This window comes from Pelophylax lessonae, assembly GCF_965119305.1.
Source record: "Pelophylax lessonae genome assembly, chromosome: 11".
NCBI lineage: Eukaryota > Metazoa > Chordata > Amphibia > Anura > Ranidae > Pelophylax > Pelophylax lessonae.
In genome coordinates this window covers 201,624,512-201,643,660 of record NC_138778.1, presented here as the reverse complement: position 1 = coordinate 201,643,660, position 19,149 = coordinate 201,624,512, and the positions used below count along the sequence as shown (strand labels likewise).

At 44.7% G+C, this 19,149-nt stretch overlaps 1 protein-coding gene across 1 annotated transcript in view; it reads right to left on the bottom strand.

The window, feature by feature from the left end:
* The window catches only part of SLCO4A1 (solute carrier organic anion transporter family member 4A1), a 112,044-nt gene extending 96,688 nt beyond the window's left edge, over window positions 1–15,356 (bottom strand). The window contains exon 1 of the mRNA XM_082271620.1: window positions 15,336–15,356. The gene's annotated coding sequence lies outside the window, so the exon portion shown is untranslated. The remainder of the gene's footprint in view (window positions 1–15,335) is intronic.
* Window positions 15,357–19,149: the final 3,793 nt, after the last annotated feature.

The window sequence follows — 19,149 nt, the reverse complement described above, 5'->3', positions numbered from 1 at the left end:
GTGTAAGGGTCTGCCTGATTGCATGCAAATCGGAAGTGTTAGGGTATGGTTATATGGTTTTGGTAATTCTAAAGGAAAATTGTATATTGTATGGCCAGCTTAAATCTCCCCCTAAGGGTCCTTTGAACTACCAATAAAAACTGCAACTTCTTGAAACTGAGCAAATACTTTACATCCCAAATGCAATGCTCAAGTGACCTATTGGAAGTCTGAGGTCTGTGCTGTGTGGTGTGCAGTAATGAGCATTGGGCTATCAGAATTTAGTTCACTATCAGCCTCTTAAAGCTGCTTTCCTATTGATTGCCACATGTTTTTGCACATCATAGGTCTTTGTTATTAAAAAGTTCCCTTAGGTATATTGTATGAGTACATTCTACATTTAATGCTGTTTGTAATGTTTGCTGGTATTGGCCTGTGATGAACTGATACTGTTTCCTATTGATCCAAAGAAGCAGATATCAAAGTACCTAGGTATGAAAGTGGCCTTACATACATCACATCAATGTCTGAACAGACACAACCTACAGCTAAACGTTTTCCGCTGACTGAGTTAAAGTGGATTTTTACCCATAACAACTTGATAAAAAATAATGTTCTTTAGCAAGGAACATACGTATGTTCCACTTTATTATGCTACCAATATTAGTGTATGCTGTAATTTGCATTCCGCATTGCTTCTGTTTCTTCTTGCTGGAGGCCGCCATTTTGCTGAAGCCCAGAGACCCTGAGCAGATGTAAATCACAAAGTGGAACTAAACCCATCGATTTAACAGTTTCAAAAAACAGTTAAATTCCTGGAACGCTGGGATTGTCACATTTGTTTGTGTCCTCAACCAAACTGTTAAACCATAAAGGGGTTGGTGTCATAACTAATCACATGTGCAGCATCATGGCAGTTGCAGATCAAACAGAAGCACCTTGCTTGGCTGTAAAGGACAAGAAAGTTTGATTCCGCTTGAAGGCTGTCAGTAGATCGGCCTCTACAATCTTGGCAGTGCCTAAAAATAGAGAGCAACTGAGCATGTGCAGAGTAGGGTGAGACGGTATATTGCTGGATCCTGAGCATTCATCCTACTAGACCAGCCTTTCTCAACCTTTTTAACATGGAGTAACACTTAAAATAATTATCTTCAGAGAACCATTGCTAATATATATAATATTTACAGCTTACAATACCTTATTGTGATGGTCAGTGGGAAGAATGCTTCTTACATTTGTGGTCATTGGGAGAAATCCCCCCTTACAGATAGTTAAAAAGATCATTGGTGTCAGTGGTTCAGTGATGGAAGCAGAAATCTCTTATTGCTCAAGGAAGCTCTAGCAACCACTGGAGGAACCCTGGTTGAGAAACCCTGCAATAGACAGCCACCTCTGCATATCTGTGAAACAAACTGCTGGAATTACGATAAGTGTTCAATAGGAAATTATTAGCTAGCTGACATTCTAGAGATTTTAGCAAGCAGGTAACACTTCTCCAATCCTTGTACATCTAAACCGGCATGGTTGGTGACACTACTAGAGGCACTTGCACATTTTCCTTATGAATTGCAAGGCTTTTAATGGACCTGACTCATCAAAGGTGGCCATCACAGCTCGGGTACCTTGAACTTAGTTTTATAGGACTTTAAAGCAACGTCTAAATCAGAGAACAAATGTATGTATAATTCAGTGGAATTTAGGTGACATTGAGGACTTTAAAGCAGTTTTCCAACCTCCCCTCTCCCCCTCCAAAAATGAAAAGTCAGCAGCTACATATACTGTAGCTGCTGACTTTTTCCATCGGCTGTCGGGTGCTGCCGCCGCCATTGCTGGTGTGGGAACCTGGCAGTGAAGCCTTGCGGCTTCACAGGCGGGTCCTTTATGCGCATGGGTGAAGCGCGCTGCGCATCCAGATTGGCTCGGCAGCGGGGGAAGTAGGAGGGGGCCAAACTTCCGAGGGACAGCGCCGCAGCGCCATCTCCCGGAAGTGGGGAAGGGTACCTGTCAAAAACAGGTACCCGTTCCCCCCCTGAAAGGTGCCAAATGTGGCACGAAGAAGGGGAGGAAGCAAATTAGTGGAAGTTCCACTTTTGGGTGAAACTCCACTTTAACTGGAGCTTCCAATGACAACAGAAAACCCTCAAAATAGTTAGACACTTGCTGCAAATTTGTACACATGCTGGCTACCTGAGCCCAAGGATTTGTCTAGTTCAGTGTTTCTCAACCTTTTTTCAGTCAAGGCACCCTTTAACCACTTTACCACCAGAGGATTTTGCTGTCTTACGTCCAGGCTACTGTGCGACTTTAACTGACAATTGCGCGGTCGTGCGACGCCATACCAAAACGAAATTTACGTCCTTTTTTTCCCACAAACAGAGCTTTCTTTTGTTGGTATTTGATCCCTGGTGCGATTTTTACTTTTTGCGCTATAAACAAAAAAAGAGCAAAAATTTTGAAAAAATAACAATATTTTTCACATTTATTTATATGAAATCCCCCCCCCCCCAAAAAAATGTAAAAATCAAAATGTTTTTAAATGTTTGCCAATTTGTTTTCTGCTACCTATGTTTGGTAAAAAAAAAAATCACAATAAGCGTATTTTGATTGGTTTGCACAAAAGTTATTGTGTTTACTAACTAAGGGAAAGATTTCTGTCATTTTTGGTGTTTTTTTTTTTAACGAGTAATGGCGGCGATCTGCGATTTTTTTTTGCGGGACTGCGACATTGCGGCGGACAGATCGGACCCTTGACTGACACTTTTGGGGGTACCAGTGACATTACTACAGTAATCAGTGCTATATATATGCACTGTTACTGTAAAAATGACACTGGCAGGGAAGGGGTTAATTTTATTGGAGAGTGAGGGGTTAATGTATGCCTGGTGCTTACTAACGTGTGTGGGGGGAGGTGACTGAGTGACACAGGGACAGATCGCAGGTTCAGCTATGCTGAACCCTGCAATCTGTCACTGTCTTTGACTTAGGAGATCCGCCTGCTTTGTTTACACAAGCGGGCGGATCTCCAAACTCGATTCCCCGACAATCGGGGAAGAGCGGCGGTGATCACCGCCTCTCCTCCCCTGGCCCGACTCCCGCTGTGACTGAAAACAGCGGGAGCGAGCCTCCGGCGGCGTGCGCGCGCCGCCCACAAGGGGAGGAGTCCAGCGACGTAGGTCTACGTCGCTGGACGGGAACGAGCCACTTTGCCGCAGTACAGTCCCAGTGACTGGTCGGCAAGTGGTTAAAATTATGGAAAATCTTGAGGCACCCTTGTAAAATTATGAACAGTCTTGAGGCACCCCATTCTAAAATGTAAAAACTATTCAAATTGTTTTACATAATGCAGCAACATCCACACAAGTAAGACACCCAACGTTAGAGATGATTTATTCTTCCAAAGGAAATACACTTTTGCAAACTGTTGCTGACTAGTATTCCAATGTTTCTCTTCTCTCTCAATTTTTTCTTCATCGCTCAGCAACTGACACTCTCCATATCAACTGATAATGCCATTGGTTGTTAGGATGCTGGCATCTAGAAGGATGTAATGGTGCACAATGAAAACCTGTGGCTTTGTGTAAATAAAAGGCAGGCTTCACCCAAAAGCTGGCTTGCATACAATTTTTTGGCAATGTTTAGGCATTTTGCCAAGGCACCCCGAAGAAACCTCAAGGCACCCTGGTTGAAAAAGGCTGGTCTTGTTCTACCCTATAAAATGTAGATCTAAGACAAGTACAAAGTCAGCTTAGCAGAACGGTTAGAGCTAAATGGATTGATCTAGAACAAGGATCAGGCCGCAGCAGTTGAAGCACCTAGTATTACAATAGCTACGGCAGCTAAAGAGCCCTCCTGACCACAAGCCGCATTACAATCTGTTTGAGATGCAGCAGTGGTAATCAGCTTACCAGCCATTAATACTTAAAGACGTGTACTACTTATAGGATCTGATCTCTGGTCCAAGGAAGGAATGTCACGACATTGGCCATGTCAAGAGGTTTGGTAGCCCACTTGGAAAACAGGCTTGTATTCCTGATCCCGGACACATGGGCCAAGCCTCCATATTGAATGGTGTATGACAATTGTATGTATGGATGTGAGCCTCGCGCTGTCCTAAGAGTGATGGATATAAATACCCTTGATGCTGCTTGTACCTATTACTGTTAACCGTGCAGTAGAAGAATTATAAAATGGGGGGAGGTACCGCGCTTCAAAGATTACTTGTATTGTGTATACTCATAGTGAATAGATGTGTAAATAAAAAATATTAAATAAATACAACTTAATAATGGATATAAAATAGATGTAAAAAATATATAAAAAAATATATAAAAAAATATCCAAATAAATCTTTCCTGTATATCCTCAAACAACCAATGTCAAAACATTACATAAATCAGTAATAATAATAGTGCTCAAATGGTTATGTACAGTGTTCAGTAACGGAAACCATATATAAATATCTAACTATAAAATATTTGATACATTATTTTTATAGTTAGATATTTATATATGGTTTCCGTTACTGAACACTGTACATAACCATTTGAGCACTATTATTATTACTGATTTATGTAATGTTTTGACATTGGTTGTTTGAGGATATACAGGAAAGATTTATTTGGATATTTTTTTATATATTTATATTTATATCTATTATTAAGTTGTATTTATTTAATATTTTTTATTTACACATCTATTCACTATGAGTATACACAATACAAGTAATCTTTGAAGCGCGGTACCTGCCCCCGGTGTATGACAATTCTTTTTATATATACCGTACAAACACAGAGAAATAAACTGTATATGGTGGTCTTTATTTTCTTTCTTCTCCATGTGGTCCTCCAGCAAAGCCATGTGTACATTCACATCCACACATGCCGTGATTCAGTAGCAGGGCCCTGTACTACGTGACAGCCATAGCCACTGCAATTCAATTCTAGAACTGAAATAGAAACTGGAGACCTTGAAGTCGTCACATATAAAGTGAGTCATGCTGTGGTCTTATACCTTGCTGTCATTGAGTGGGTGAGGGAGTGTATGCTCAAATATGTATCTTTCAAGCTATATATTCTTTTTTTTTTTTAAGTTATATACAGTAGCTAGTTAGGTTGGAAAAAGACAATAGTCGATCTATTTTAACCAATAAAAAAGCACACCCACAAATGGAAACCCTCCATATATACCAATATATACCATATACTGTGTATACCCATTACCCACAGCTGATCCAGAGGCTAAAGGGTTTCAATTGTTTAAAAATGGTTTATGAAAGATTAAACAAAATTTCCTGGTGCCAAGGTGCCAGTATGCTAAAAATTATACAGCTATTGCCTAACTTTTTTAACCACTTCACCTCCATAAGGTTTTACCCCCTTAATGACCAGGCAATTTTTTGCGATACGGCACTGCGTTGCTTTAACTGACAATTTTGCAGTTGTGCGACACTGTACCCATATAAAACTGATGTCTTTTTTTCCCACAAATGGAGCTTTCTTTTGGTGGTATTTGATCACCTCTGCGGTTTTTATTTTTTGCGCTATAAACGAAAAAAGACCGACAATTTTGAAAAAAAAAAAAAAACAAATCACAATTTTATACTTTCTGCTATAAAACAGTCCCAATAAAAAAAATGTAAACAATCACACTTTTTCATCAATTTAGGCCAATATGTATTCTGCTACATATGTTTGGTAAAAAAAAATCCTAATAAGGGTATTTTTATTGGTTTGCGCAAAAGTTATCGCGTCTACAAACTATGGGATACATTTATGGACTTTTTATTTTTTTTGTTTTTACTAGTAATGGCGGCGATCCGGGATTTTAGCAGGACTGCGACATTGAGGCGGACAAATCTGAGACTAAAGCCCCGTACACACGTACCGATTGTCGGCCGTAAATATTCGGCCGCCGACCGATCGGCCGATTGTAGGCTTGTTAGTATGATGCTTCCGACAGCCGACAGCGCATTTTCGGCCGAGCAGAATCTGTCGTGCAGACTTTAAAATATTTGTTGGCCGTCACTTAGAACAGCCGATTGTTCGCCAGTCAGTACAGATTTCGGCCGACAGAATGCAGATTAGCAAGACTGGGCATGCTCAGAGAAGAAAAAAGACAAGGAAAGTTAACCAACACATGACATCACTTCTGCAGTCGGCTGTTGTTGGCCGACAAAATTTGTGTGCAGTCTTTTGCAGTTTTCAACAGACATGACAGCCCTGGACAAAAGACGGCCGATCGTTCGGCCGACGATCAGTACGTGTGTACGGGGCTTAAGTGAAACGTTCTGGGGACCAGTGACACCAATAGAGTGATCAGTGCAAAAAAAAAAAAAATGCACTGCTACTGTATAAATGACACTGGCATGGAAGGGGTTGGTCCTTCACTAGGGGTGATCAAGGGGTTAATTGTGCTCCTAGGGAGTGCTTTCTAACTCTAAGGGCAGTGGATGTACTATGGTGGAGGAAAAGAGAGATCTGTGTTTCAGCTTAGCTGAAACCCAAGATCTCTCTCTTCCTCCCTGACAGACAGCGGTCTGCCTTGTTTACGTAGGCAGGCCACTGTTCTGTAATTCCGCCGAATGATTGGCGGGACCCGGCGGCCACCACGGCAGCCGGACCTGTTGCTTGGCTCCCGCTCAGTGTGAGCTGCGCTCCGGCAGGGGGCGCGCACCCCCGAGAACCCGTGCACAAAATCGCACCCGGGCCGCCCTGCCACAGTATATATGCGGTCCAGAAGTGGTTAACCACTTGATGACTGCCTAACGCCGATTTACGTAGACAGTCAGCCCCTCACAGGCAAAGCGACGTAGGTCTACATCGCTAACCTGTGAGGCTCTAGGGAGTGAGCGCGCGCCGGAGTCGCGCTCCCGCTCGCTCATGAACCCCCCACGCGTGTGCCCGGCGGACCCGATGTCCGCCGGTCACTCGCGATTGTCCGTTACAGTGGGAGAAAGGCAGGCGGCTAATGAAAACACAGCCGCCTGTCATTCTCCCCTGTGTAAGAACGGAGATCATATGGTTCTGCTATGTAGGACCGTTGATCTCTGTTCTTACACCAGTAGCCACATCCAATCACAGTTAAAAGCACGCCCCTAGGGACACACTTAACCCCTCCCTCTAAAAAAGTTAACCCCTTCACTGCCAGTGTCATTTTACAGTAACAGTGCATATGTATAGCACTGATTACTGTAGTAATGTCACTGGTAACCCCAAAAGTGTCAAAAATGTCAGTCAAGGGTCCGATCTGTCCGCCGCAATGTTGCAGTGCCGCAAAAAAAATCGCAGATCACCGCCATTACTCGTTAAAAAAAACAACAAAAATCTTTCCCTTAGTTAGTAAACGCAATAACTTTTGCGCAAACCAATCAAAATACGTTTTTTGCAATTTTTTTTACCAAACATATGTAGCATAAAACAAATTGGCCTAAAATGTTAAAAAATTTTGATTTTTACATTTTTTTGGGGGGGGGAATTTCATTAAAAAAATGTGAAAAATATTATTTTTGCAAAATTGACGCTCTTTTTTTGTTTATAGCACATGATCAACAATTCGCACAGGTGATCAAATACCACCAAAAGAAAGCTCTGTTTGTGAGAAAAAAAAGGACGTCAAATTAGTTTAGGTACATCGTCGCACGACCGCGCAATTGTCCGTTAAAATCACGCAGTGCCGAATCGCAAAATAGGCCCTGGTCAGGAAGGGGGTAAAATCTTCCGGGGCTTAAGTGGTTAAAGCTTCAATGAGATATGGTTATTTTTGCATTGGTATACTGTTCTAGTTTGAACCAATATAGGTATGCATGTGACAACAAACAGAAATCACGCTAACAGATCTACTGTATATAGCAGCTGGAAAAAAAAAATTGATAAATTGTGTGCTAAAAAGCAAATCCAAATTGACGTGGTAAAATCTCAAAAATTATAGCAAACTATAAAAGTACCAATCTTAGTGTATGAGAATAAAGATAATAGTTCCAAAAATGTGAATAAATGTCCAAACTGGTGAAAATTATTGTGAGAAAATCTTGATAACCGGATGCTCCAAACACCAAAGTGTCCCACCACCTCATCCAATAAAGCAGGATATTCCACCATCTATTTGTATGTTATGGTCAAATATCCTCCTTTTATGTATGAGGTGTTCTGCTGGCCAAATATGGAGACCTAGAGGCGGCCCATGCTCTCCAATAGATGACACATTGATACGCAAGCTCATGTAACCCTTTTTGTGTACAAAGAGTCCACTTGCTTCAGTAAGAGTCCCGTATGTTCAAGGTGGTGGGACACTTTGGCCTTTGAAGCATCCGGTTCCAGCAGCATCACGTCTGCTGTCGGAACAAAATCAAGTCAAGCGGAGTGCTTCTCAGGCATTCAGAGGAAGTCTTGTAGTTTTATTAATGTATACAAGGCTTTCCCTGATCTGCCGAGGTGGAAATTGTGAGGTTATCTGCCCATCTCTCTACCTCGGCCAGTCAGAGGAAGCTTTGTACTCATTCATAAAACCACAAGGCTTCCTTTGAATGGTTGAGCAAAACTCAGCCTGACCCAATTTTGTTCCAGCAGCAGAGAGGAAGTTGCCCATGACGGTGCCGAAACTGAGCATTGTATACTGTATGTAGCTAATCTTGCTACAGTATGGTGCAGAGCTGACAGAGGCAGAATAACTTAGTTATGGACAGAGATAGTTTGTTTGGGCCAGCTTTGACCAACTGAACTATTTAAAGTGAAAGGAAACCCAGACTTCAGCTTGAAAGTAAAACTATGGGAAATAAGTCGATATAAATGTTGTTGGTCATGTGGTCATGATATGTTGGTCAGCATAGTACGTTACCTCCTATCTATATTTTTAACTTTGTTATTTTGCCTACTAAATGCCTGTTAATCCTGACAGAGCTCTCTGCTCTATGACATTTGCTGTTAGTGGGTGACAACGCTAGGTCACCTCTTCAGAAATTACCGATTTGTCACCTTTGCGTCAGCTGTGTCCGCGAAGACTACAGCACAATACGCCAGTGCTGGGGAGGAAGTTTGGGTTTGACCAATACGGTTTCCTCCTCTGATGGGCAAGCCATTAGGCCCCTTTCACACAGGTGCCTCCATGAAGCGGGATCTGCTTACTCAGTGGAGGATCTCCTCGCTGATCCCCTATTGAGCAGACGGATGACAGGTCAGCTATGCAGAGCAGACACGGACACAGCCTGCTGCAATCAGCCAGACGGATGGGGAATAGGTCCCCCATTGGTCTGTTTTTGGCGGACAGGATCGGATAACGGTGGGTGACAGCGGACAAGTGTCTGCTGACATCCGCCACTCTATAAAAGAGACTGGAGGGTCCAATCAGGTCCACCTGAAAAACTTACTGATTGGATTGTCCGTGTGAAAGGGGCCTTAGCCTATTCATTAGCTGCAGACCCTGTCAATTCCCATCCACTTTTGTTACCCGCAAGCTGGCTCTCCGCTAGGGCTGCACGATATTGGGAAAAAAATCACATTGCGATATTTTTTCCCCAACGATATATATTGCGATATTACCCACCTCTTCCTGGTGTACATGGTACAGTCGGTATTTGGTACCTTCTTGGCAGCCTCGGCCCACGTGCGCTCCCTCCACCTCTTCTGTTTGTCCCTCATGATCAGGCTGTGAAGTCGGTTCTCCCGGAGGGAGGGGGAATCTCTCTGGCTGGGGGCAGATGGAAACGCAGGAAGTGGGGGTAACGCTGGGAGTTGTAGTCCTCTCCACCAGGCAGCTCCTTCACACCGGAAGCACACTCCCAGTCCCCAAAATACACCTCCGCCCCATAGCACAGCGAACCAATCACGTTGTGAGTATCGGCACAGCGAACCAATCAGGTGTGCAGGCACGCGTGATTGGTTCCCTGTGCCGCTGCTTACCGCTCAGTCAGGAGAGCTGCAGGACGGACATAACATGCGGGACGGTCGGGCTGTATTCTTCTACCTTCCTTCACTGTGAGTCCCCAATATCGGCTGATCCGGCGATGTGAACATCGCCCACGCCCGCAGCACGATATTCGATGTTACATCGAATATCGTTCAGCCCTACTTTCCGCACAGCATTCCCAGCTCTCGGGGTGTCACGACCGGTAACAGCCAATAGCACGCACACAGTTTGCAAAAGGCAAGCTTGGGAGTTGGGAGTTGTAGTTATCCATGGCCTGGACATTACACTGGGATAATTTGCAAGCCGCAGGATTGTCCCGCTCACTAAAATAGTGGTGCTGAGCAGTGCGGGGTGCACCAACATGACTTCCACCACCTTCCTACTGCTGGCGTCCAGCTTCTTTTCAAAATGTAACATCAAAACAGCATCACAGATGTTAATATACAATATTTATTTATATACGCTACCTTTATTGCTAAAATTATTCTGAAATTCAAAGATGTGGCTGGGTGTAGTAAAATGTCCGCATGGATGTTCTTCTATCAGATTACCGCTACCCGTCAGATCATGAAGTGTTTGGAACGCATAGCGCCGATTTGACGGATAGCGGTAATCTGATAGAACACTGGCTGTCAATGTGGGATTCCCTCACTTTAGAGGGATTTCCTCTCACTTTGTTTTAGCTATGGGACAGAAAGTGAAGGGAAATGTCCCCAATGGGACACAGATAACAAAAAAAAAAAAAACTTACAGTGTTTATAACTAGAGATTGACCGATTATCGTCAAAGCCGATATATCGAGGGCCGATCTGCACTTTCCCCGATATATCGGAATCGGCCGCCAAGGTGACCGATATTGCCGATATTTTGGAAAAGTGCTTGTACCGGAGTGATGCCTGCAGCTAGAGGCATCACCCCGGTACTGGCATCCATAGCCGATGGTCGGCTGTCTTGTAAAGACAACCGATGCGGCTGAGAAGCCGCTCGGCTGTCATTACAAGGTGCGGGAGGGCACTCCTTCCGCAGCTAGCCCGGGTCTCCCGTCCCACCGGGAGACCCGGGCAACCAGGCTGCACGGCTTGCAAAAACCCAGAAGTGATGTCAGTGGCGCCAGATTCAAAAAAATGACTTGGCGTTTTGAATGCTTTTAAGTGCAGAGGAGGGGTCTTTAAGACCCCCAGATCCCTCCATAAGAGTGCCTGTCAAAGCAAAAAAAATAAAAAAATTTTTTTAAATGTATAAATATCGACCCATATCGGCCGATACCGATATGCATTGACCAAAATATCGGTATCGGCAGCGAAAAAACTATATCGGTCCATAATTAGTTATAACCCTCCCTTGCTCTATCCAAAATGGATAAAAAGGAAAAACATTTTTGCTTTTAGTTATACTTTAAAGGGCACCTCCACTTTAACCTACGAGGAAGGTTAGGTTGTAAAGAGTGTGGGGGGAGAAGGGGGGGGGGAGTACATTTCGAATTCAAACTATGCCCCTTTTATTATTTATTGGCAAAAATATTAGTAACAATAAAATAACAGTAATAATAATCATGTAGAAGATATGAGCACTGGCACAAAAATATGTACACACACATATATATATATATATATACACAGTATCTCACAAAAGTGAGTACACCCCTCTAATTTTTGTTAATATTTCTTTATATCTTTTCATGTGACGACACTGAAGAAATGACACTTTGCTACAATGTAAAGTAGTGAGTGTACAGCTTGTATAACAGTGTAAATTTGCTGTCCCCTCAAAATAACTCAACACACAGCCATTAATGTCTAAACCGCTGGCAACAAAAGTGAGTACACCCCTAAGTGAACATGTCCAAATCGGGCCCAATTAGTAATTTTCCCTCCCTGGTGTCATGTGACTCATTAGTGTTACAAGGTCTCAGATGTGAATGGGGAGCAGGTGTGTTACATTTGGTGTTATCGCTCTCACTCTCTCATACTGGTCACTGGAAGTTCAGCATGGCACCTCATGGCAAAGAACTCTGAGGATCTGAAAAAAAAATGTTGCTCTACATAAAGATGGTGTAGGCTATAAAAAGATTGCCAAGACCCTGAAACTGAGCTGCAGCACGGTGACCAAGACCATACAGTGGTTTAATAGGACAGGTTCCACTCAGAACAGGCCTTGCCATGGCCGACCAAAGAAGTTGAGTGCATGTGCTCAGCGTCATATCCAGAGATTGTCTTTGGGAAATAGATGAATAAGTGCTGTCAGCATTGCTGCACAGGTTGAAGGGGTGTGGGGTCATCTGGTCTGCATGGCTGTCGTTCCAGAAGGAAGCCTCTTCTAAAGACGATGCACAAGAAAGCTCGCAAACAGCTTGATGAAGACAAGCAGACTAAGAACATGGATTGCTGGAACCATGTCCTGTGGTCTGATGAGACCAAGATAAACTTATTTGGTTCAGATGATGTCAAGCGTGTGTGGCGGCAACCAGGTGAGGAGTACAAAGACACACTTGTCCAATCCTTCCAAATGGACAAGTGTGTCTTGCCTACAGTCAAGCATGGTGGTGGGAATGTCATGGTCTGGGGCTGCATGAGTGCTGCCGGCACCGGGGAGCTACAGTTCATCGAGGGAACCATGAATGCCAACATGTACTGTGACATACTGAAGCAGAGCATGATTCCTTCCCTTCGGAGACTGGGCCACAGGGCAGTATTCCAACTTGATAACGACCCAAAACACACCTACAAGACGACCAATGCCTTGCTAAAGAAGCTGAGGGTAAAGGTAATGGACTGGCCAAGCATGTCTCCAGACCTAAACCCTATTGAGCATCTGTGGGGCGTCCTCAAATGGAAGGTGGAGGACGCAAGGTCTCTAACATCCACCAGCTCTGTGATGTCATCATGGAGGAGTGGAAGAGGACTCCAGTGGCAACCTGTGAAGCTCTGGTGAACTCCATGCCCAAGAGGGTTAAGGCAGTGCTGGAAAATAATGGTGGCCACACAAAATATTGACAGTTTGGGCCCAATTTGGACATTTTCACTTAGGAATGTACTCACTTTTGTTGCCAGCGGTTTAGACATTAATGGCTGTGTGTTGAATTATTTTGAGGAGACAGCAAATTTACACTGTTATACAAGCTGTACACTCACTACTTTACATTGTAGCAAAGTGTCATTTCTTCAGTGTTGTCACATGAAAATATATAATAAAATATTTACAAAAATGTGAGGGGTGTACTCACTTTTGTGAGATACTGTATCTATATATAAATATACATACAGTATATGAAATAGATTAGGCACAAGGCAAGAATAGCAAATGACACTGTTTTAGTATTAAATGATAATAAATTAGAAATAATATTACTAATAATACAAAAATAATAATATGTACCATGAGATAGATAGATAGATAGATAGATAGATAGATAGATAGATAGATAGATAGGGCACAGGGGAAGTATATTATATATATATATTAGGGTCCTTTTACACAGGCTTTCCTCCCGGCAGACTTCGTTTTGCTCGGCGGGGATCGATCCACCGATCCCCGCTGAGCAGGCGGATGACAGATCCGTCTCCGCTTACTTTGCAGAGACAGACCTGTTAGAGCCCCGCTCTCCTCTATGGAAGATCGGATGAAAATGGACCGCCTGTCAGTTTTTATCCGATCCGATCCTCCAGACGGATGGAAAACAGGGTCTCCATCCGCCTGGATTTCACGGACAGGATCAGGTCAGAGAGTAGCGGGTGTCAGTGGACATGTCACCGCTGTCATCCGCTGCCCTATAGGGGTGCATGGCAGTGTTAATTTCGTCGACTAAAACCGACTAAAACGTTTTCGTCGACTAACACAATTCAGATGACTAAAATAGGACTAAAACTAAAATGCCATTTTAGTCCTAAGACTAAGACTAAAACTAAATTGAAATTTGCTGCCAAAATTAACACTGGTGCATGGAGAGTCTGATCAGGTCCGCCTGAAAAACTGACAAGCGGACCGGATCACACAGCCCATGTGAAAGGGGCCTTAGAAATAATATAATAATATGTATTCTACTAACCCGCTTGTATTGAATTGTATTGTAGCTGTACTGTCTCCCTTTATATTGTAAAGCACTACACAAACTGTTGGTGCTGTATAAATCCTGTATAATATAGATATATATATACACACACACACTATATATAAGGCACAAAGGGAGAACAGCAGATGGCATTTCTTTAGTATTCAATGACAATAATTAAAACATTTATTATTATTAATAATAATCATAATAATAATAATAATAATAATATGAACCATGATATAAAGATAATAATCCCAAAGAAAAAACAGCAGCAGACATGATTTTAGTAATCAATGATAATAGTAATGTAGTACCATGTGACAAGAGAGAGAGAGAGAGGTGAATGGATAGAAAAGGGGACATACTAAAAGGAATGGCAGAAAGGAATTCCCATATAGGTGGTGAATAGATAGATAGATAGATAGATAGATAGATAGATGATGGATGGATAGATATATGGGTGGATGGATGGATGGATGGATGGATGGATGGATAGATATATGGGTGGGTGGATAGATGGATGGATGGATGGATGGATGGATATATGGGTGGATGGATGGATGGATGGATGGATGGATGGATGGATGGATGGATGGATGGATGGATGGATAGATAGAGGGATGGATAGATATATGGGTGGATGGATAGATGGATGGATGGATGGATGGATAGATATATGGGTGGATGGATAGATGGATGGATGGATGGATGGATGGATAGATATATGGGTGGGTGGATAGATGGATGGATGGATGGATGGATGGATGGATAGATATATGGGTGGATGGATGGATGGATGGATGGATGGATGGATGGATAGATATATGGGTGGATGGATAGATGGATGGAGGGATGGATAGATATATGGGTGGATGGATGGATGGATGGATGGATGGATAGATATATGGGTGGATAGATGGATGGATGGATGGATGGATGGATGGATGGATGGATGGATGGATATATGGATGGATGGATAAAGGGATGGATAGATATATGGGTGGATGGATAGATGGATGGATGGATGGATGGATAGATATATGGGTGGATGGATAGATGGATGGATAGATAGATAGATAGATAGATAGATAGATAGATAGATAGATAGATAGATAGATAGATAGATAGATAGATAGATAGATAGATAGATGGATAGAGAGATAGATAGATGGATGGGTGGATGGATGGATATATGGATGGATGGATAGATGGATAGATGGATGGATAGATAAGGCAGAAGGGTAGATGAGTAGATTGAAGCAGAGTGAGGAGTAATCCAGTGAAGATGTACATACCTGTAGAGCGGTGTCTCCCCTGATTGCCCTGTGCAGTGATGAGGATGAGGATGATGAGGATGATGATGAGGATGATGCAGGTGGTGGTCCTCCCCGCTCCCTCTGCTCACCTCTGCCTCTCCTCCACTCCCAGTCTCTTCGTTTTCATTGTCACACCAGGCTCCTCCTTTTCCATCACCGACTGGCGTCCTCGCCGGCCAATGAGCGTCAGACAAGTGCTGGCCTTATCGCTTATAGCCAATCAGATGCCAACCTGTCAGGCGAGCCCCCCATCATATCTGCAATTACAGCCTGCCGAGAGCTCTGAACGAAAAAAGAAGCGTCAGTCTCAGAGCGAAAGCGAGAGACGTGACGTCATGCAGACCCCCCTCCTTTCATCTCATCTATGGGGCCGTGAGGTTCGCAGGAGGGAAGGTCACGTGATGCGGGAGTGAGGGCGGGAAGCGCGCCTGAGGAGATGAGGAGAGAGATATGAGTATGAGGGTGATTCTGCTGAGGAGAGATACCAGGGTGATGGTGTCAGCTGAGAGATACCAGGGTGATGGTGTCAGCTGAGAGATATCAGGGTGATGGTGTCAGCTGATAGAGCTGGGCCAGCACTAAGAATGGTAAAATTGTCAGTTTTATTTTTATCATTTTTGGTGACAATAATTTTATTTTTATGTTCTCAGGTGACACTTTTCAGCTGTGGTGAGATATAAAGGGCGCGTTACATAAAACACCACAAGAAAAGTTGTGCTTGAGAATGGAGTACTAATGGGGAGGCCCAAGCGATGGTGTTGGGACTCGTTCGTTGCCGTGGTAATCCTTTCACCACTTTGAGGAGCGATATGGTGGAGGATCACTTTTCAGAGGTGATATAAGGTGGCGATATGTCACCTGCGTAGGCCAGACCGCCGCCCGCACCTGTGTTTATTACGCCAGGTGTGACACTGGGCCATTCTCTTGAATTGGGAAATGCCAAATGTATCGTGGCGTTCAATTTTTCGTTTTTTCCATGGCGTGTGAACATCCCTGAGAGGCCGCACGCCTGTGTTCAGGTGGTAAAACTACGGCTCAACCACCTGCTGTCCGTATGCAGAGATTAGGGGCTCATTTAGATACCACGGACGCCCGTTACCGCACCTATTACATTACACTGCGTTATTGACGTGCTTTGTGCATGTTTTTAATGCTTTGCAGCTCGTTAAACGCTTCCCAGGCGCCTCCTCAATGGTGGCTTTTACTCTTTTTGTTTGCAGTAGCAATGCTGTCTGAGGTTGATCCACAATCAGATCACTCTTCCCAGGTCACTTGATGGGCATTGAGGCGATATGGCATCTTTTCACCAGCTGATTTACCCTTTAAATACTGGATCATTGCGCAGCAATTGCATGCGTTTCACACAGTTGTAGGGCAGACCCATGGACCTGCATTAGTCACATTCAGCTGCACGCAGTTGCAGGGCAGACCCATGGACCCGCTGTAGTCACATTCAGCTGCACGCAGTTGCAGGGCAGACCCATAGACCCACAGTAGTCACATTCAGCTGCACGCAGTTGTTTGGCAGTCCCATTGACCCGCAGTAGTCACATTCAGCTGCATACAGTTGCAGGGCAAACCCATGGACCCGCAGTAGTCACATTCAGCTGCACGCAGTTGCAGGGCAGACCCATGGACCCGCAGTAGTCACATTCAGCTGCACGCAGTTGCAGGGCAGACCCATGGACCCGCAGTAGTCACATTCAGCTGCACGCAGTTGCAGGGCAGACCCATGGACCCGCAGTAGTCACATTCAGCTGCATACAGTTGCAGGGCAAACCCATGGACCCGCAGTAGTCACATTCAGCTGCACGCAGTTGCAGGGCAGACCCATGGACCCGCAGTAGTCACATTCAGCTGCACGCAGTTGCAGGGCAGACCCATGGACCCGCAGTAGTCACATTCAGCTGCACGCAGTTGCAGGGCAGACCCATGGACCCGCAGTAGTCACATTCAGCTGCACGCAGTTGTAGGGCAGACCCATGGACCCAAAATAGTTACATTCAGCTGCACACAGTTGTTGGGCAGTCCCATTGACCCGCAGTAGTCACATTCAGCTGCACGCAGTTGCAGGGCAGACCCATGGACCCGCAGTAGTCACATTCAGCTGCACGCAGTTGTAGGGCAGACCCATGGACCCAAAATAGTTACATTCAGCTGCACACAGTTGTTGGGCAGTCCCATTGACCCGCAGTAGTCACATTCAGCTGCACGCAGTTGCAGGGTAGTCCCATGGACCCGCAGTAGTCACATTCAACTGCATGCAGTTGTAGGGCAGACTCATGGACCCGAAGTAGTTACATTCAGCTGCACACAGCTGTTGGGCAGTCCCATGGACTCGCAGTAGTCACATTCAGCTGCATGCAGTTACAGGGCAGTCCCATGGACCCGCAGTAGTCACATTCAGTTGCAGGGCAGACCCATGGAACCAAAGTAGTTACATTCAGCTGCATACAGTTGCAGGGCAGTCCCATGGACCCACATTAGTCACATTCAGCTGCACACAGTTGTTGGGCAGACCCATGGACCTGCAGTAGTCACATTCTGCTGCACACAGTTGCAGGGCAGTCCCATGGACCCGCAGTAGTCACATTCAACTGCATGCAGTTGCAGGGCAGTCCCATGGACCCAAAGTAGTTACATTTAGCTGCATGCAGTTGCAGGGCAGTCCTATGTACCCACAGTAGTCACATTCAGCTGCATGCAGTTGCAGGGCAGTCCCATGGACCCGCAGTAGTCACATTCAGCTGCATGCAGTTGCAGGGCAGTCCTATGTACCCACAGTAGTCACATTCAGCTGCATGCAGTTGCTGGGCAGTCCTATGTACCCACAGTAGTCACATTCAGCTGCATGCAGTTGCTGGGCAGTCCTATGTACCCACAGTAGTCACATTCAGCTGCATGCAGTTGCAGGGCAGTCCCATGGACCCACAGTAGTCACATTCAGCTGCATGCAGTTGCAGGGCAGTCCCATGGACCCGCAGTAGTCACATTCAGCTGCATGCAGTTGCAGGGCAGACCCATGGCCCTGAAGTAGTTACATTCAGCTGCATACAGTTGCAGGGCAGTGACTACCTGCAGTAGTCACATTCAGCTTCACTCAGTTTTTGGGCAGACCCGTGGACCAGCATTAGTTACATTCAGCAATACCCACCGAAAGCAATGTGCTGTTTAGTTTTTGCTTGTGTACAGCCTTAAGCGGCTGCATGTCACCATTTCGAGGGGGGGGGGGGGGGCAGTAAAACTGTGACTTAACTGCCTGGTTTTACTGCCCTCTGCATGCATGAGTCTTATGGACTCTCGTACTATCATCATTGCTAGTAACACTTTCTAAATGCATCTGAAATGCGCTGTAAACCCCGGAGGGGCATTTGCAGGAGAGTTTACATTGACAAGAATGGAGGTGTTTGGGGAACAGTAAAGCCAGCTGAACACTACATGCCGGATACATTTTGGCGTGACGCAAATGTGACCATGTGAACAACACTGTCCGTTGCAATGCGCATAAATGACACAGAAAGTTGATAGGTGTTCCTGACGCTTTAAAAACACAAATGCTTTTGGTGCCAGTGTAAACCTAGGGCTTCCAATTCCTGCTTTAACCCCCCCCCCCCTTCCTATTTAACCATTTGCTGGTCATTGTGTTCTGGGAGGGTGTCTATTGATGTCCTCCCAGGACCGTGCCCGCTGGGGCGCGCTCTGTGATCAATGTGTCCTTCGGACACAGCTGATCATGGATTGGGGTAAAGGGCCAATCATAGCAGCTCTTTACCACGTTTGATCAATCAGAGCTGATCACGATGTAAACACATTTGCCGGTTATTGGCATTCCTTTCCTCGCACTTGAGCAGAACAGAGTTGGTAACTGGCAAGTGTGAAAGGGGACACCTGCACTGATAATGA